This window comes from Pinus tabuliformis, chromosome 4_1 (assembly GCF_031772625.1).
Source record: "Pinus tabuliformis cultivar Carrire ecotype Pingquan chromosome 4_1, CPIR1, whole genome shotgun sequence".
Taxonomy (NCBI): domain Eukaryota; kingdom Viridiplantae; phylum Streptophyta; class Pinopsida; order Pinales; family Pinaceae; genus Pinus; species Pinus tabuliformis.
In genome coordinates, this window is record NC_142303.1 from 781,931,759 (window position 1) to 781,935,262 (window position 3,504).

The following is a 3,504-nucleotide window of genomic DNA, read 5'->3' on the forward strand; positions in this document are numbered from 1 at the left end:
CCTCGGATTAACATCAAGGTATAACAAATATAGTTTAAAAAAAACCTATAATAATATCTTACATATTGCAAACTAGAGAGTGAAATTCTTTATTAAATGAAAAAGCTTATGAATTTATTTTCCTAATTACACATGTATTGATGGGTAATCAAAACAATAGACATAACCACATAAAAGTACTTTCTGCCCAGAAAGCAAAATTAAAATATTTATCGACTTTATTAAATATCATCCTAAAAACCGTTACACTGCAAGCGACAATAATGATAAGGTTATTAATTCTACACATTACAGGACTAGATTACATAGTGGAATGCAATCCCATCATGTAGTAAATGGGCTATTTAGCACACAGTCGATAATACTATAAAATACTTAGGCAACTAAAGTTTGTCGTACAAATATACTAGCAAACTCTCTTATCGATAAACGCTGTAACATATTATATAGACCTTATTTATCGGTTCCTCTTGGTTGGAAGATAACCCTCAGCCCATTTTTCATAAAGAGAGTCAATCCACGTACCTTGTATTTCAGTTGTGCACTTTCATTAACCAGTTTCAGTCTGTAACGATATACGATGGACGCTGCCACGTGCTTCATCTGCAAATATGCAAAATCTCTACCCATACACATTCGAGGACCTCCATGGAAAACAGGATATTTGTAAACAGATTGGTTCACAAAAACACCCTCATCATTAAGCCATCTCTTTGGCTTGAATTCCATGCAGTCTCTCCCCCAGATACTTTCCATTCTTCCCATGGCGTAAGTAACGTAAACAATAGCAGTCCCTTTCTTCATAGGCGTCCCATCAGGCAACACCTCGTCCTCTATCGCTTCCTTTCTGCCCAATGGCACAGGAGGGTAAAGCCTCATTGTCTCTGATAGACATGCATGCAGATAATGCATTTCTTTCAGCTCCTCCCTGCTGAAGCAAAGTGGATCACCGGGTTTGACATTAGCTGATCTCTTCTTTAAAATGCGGTGGATCTCTTTCAAAATCTTTTCTTCCACATGGGGATGTTGCAGAAGCAGCCAAAAGAACCAGGAAAGTGCCACGGATGTCGTGTCGCTGCCGGCAAGAATGAAGCTCAGACAAATGCCTCGTAAGAACGTGTCGGAATACGGGATTCCATTTTGGTCGAAAGATTTCATAAAAATAGATAATATATCTGCACGGCTACCAGACATCCCAGTTTTTCCCATACCCAATTCCTCCCTTCTCGCTGAAACGATCTCCATGACAAACTGGTCGATGATCTTCAGAGCAGACTGAAGTTTCGCATCGATCCCCAAACCGAAAAATCCCGTGATCTTTCTCAAATATATAGGCGTTATAAATCGAGTATAGGATGCTTCAATAGCATCATCGAATGCTTTGACAAAGGGAATGGCCGGCAGAGATGGAGATAAACACCCCACTTCCACACCAAACGCAATTTTGCAGATGTTGTCAAACGTGAAACGAAAGAGCATGTCTTGAAGATCGGTGGCGCTTCCCTTGGATATTGTGTTGTCCAGAATAGGGATCAGATTTTGGCGCAGCGAGTCTTGTACGGACTTCAAGACATAAGTGAGACTAGATACAGAGTTAAATTCTACCACTGACGCCTTTCTTTGTTGAATCCATAGTTGTCCATCGACGTTAAACAATCCATCACCGAAAACATCTCTAAACGCGCTCCTGAAATCGGGACCTTTTGGAAAACTTGAAAACCTAGTCGTGAGGATGTACTCCACATTTGCTGGATTGCTGGTAAGGACAGTGGTTTGCGGAAGGCCTTTGGCAATAAAAGTTCCCCCGCATCCGATCAGAATTTCTGAAATGGAGTCATATAGATGGTTGAAATGTATAAACAATGAGGGGAGAATCCCTACGAAAGGCCATTCTGGTGGGATTCCGTTCCTTGCTTTTGTGGTGAGAAATAGAAGATAGTATATGAAGGCCAGGAAGCCGACGATAAAGACAACGAAGATACCCATTAACGCGTTCTGAAGAAGCATGGAGCATACAAGCAGCCAATGAATTCCAGGCATACTTAACATGATGCCTGCCTCCGACCATAATTGAATTGGTGGTATATGAATTTAGTGCATCTTTACATTTACACCAATCACAGGAAAATGGATTCATTGCAACGTCACGGGAAGATGGTAAACGTTACATCAACGACAACGACACGCGGAGAACAAATTTCCATTCCATCAAAGATCGTTGGTAATTTCGGTGTGACAAGCAAATTGTTAATCCAATCGATAGTTGATAGATGTATTTTCGCAAATAAACTAGGATTTCCACATATTGGTGAAAAGAAAAGCCTAAGAAAAAAGCAACGGCAAGTCCCCCCTTGGCCACTTTGACAACCAACGATAGGCGCGGTGTCACGATTTTATTCATTCTGCCTTTTGCTTGGAACAAGGTCACAAATTTCCGATGGGAGAATCTCATTTATCAGAGTTTTATAAAAGGTATATTTCTTAAAATTGTGATATCACAGTTTTATACTCCCAACCTCCCATTACCCACAGCATACCCTGTCATATATCGCAAGTGTTTTCATCGAAAATTTTCAGATGTAGTTGGTTTGCCCACTGACTTGATATAAAATTTAAATCTGTTTTATGATTCATATAGCATTCGCTCATTATATCGAGTTTTTTAATAATTCCGCAAGTTGTAAACTCTGATAGGTTGGACCCGATTTGGAATTTAATTGTGATTTATAATATGATTGGGTTCACTGTCATTTATCGATATTTTTACCGCGACAATTTCAAAACGCTCCAATATTAACAAGCATATTCCAAAACGCTCCATTATTAACAAGCATATCCGATAATAAATTTAACTGCCATGTATTAAGACACCAGGTCTGCACCTAACCATTTAACTGCCATGTATTAAAACACCGGGTCTGCACCTGACCTCGGGACTTTTGTGATGGTTCTTGCTTATAAATCCCCGATAGCCTGGATCCAATATGCAACTAATTATGGTTTATAAACGATAATGGGTCCGTACCATAATATCGAAACTTTTAAACGATTACATGTATAAACCTTTGATGCTTCCGATTCTTCGATATACTACTCCGCCTTCCACCTGCTTATATCTTCTCTCTGCTTATAAATCTTATCTCTGCTTACATTCTTGCAAGACGCCATGATTCCAAAGTCTTTTGTCGGCATTGCAACAATTTCAAGTGACGTGATCGGAACTAAAAACCCTTGTGAAACATAAAATGAGGAATGCGTATCAAAAGTGAGGGAGAGAGATCCCTGAACACCTCGTGGCAAGTCTTGCCATTTTCAGAATCATAAATTCTCCCTCCAATAACACGCACTCATCAAGACTTTGTCCACGTATGCACCCCATTTGAAGCTGAAAATTTCTTTTTGGAATCGCCTGTTCGAGGAGCGGACATGTTCTCTTTGTTGTTTGGATGTGAGTCCTTATTAGGATCAAACCCCAAGCCCTTTGCGATGGTATTTTCATCTGTT

The 3,504-nt window shown here is 39.7% G+C and overlaps 1 pseudogene; it reads right to left on the bottom strand.

Annotated features, from left to right (window-relative positions):
- Positions 1-447: 447 nt before the first annotated feature.
- On the bottom strand, positions 448-1,986 carry LOC149178482 (cytochrome P450 86B1 pseudogene; annotated as a pseudogene).
- Positions 1,987-3,504: the final 1,518 nt, after the last annotated feature.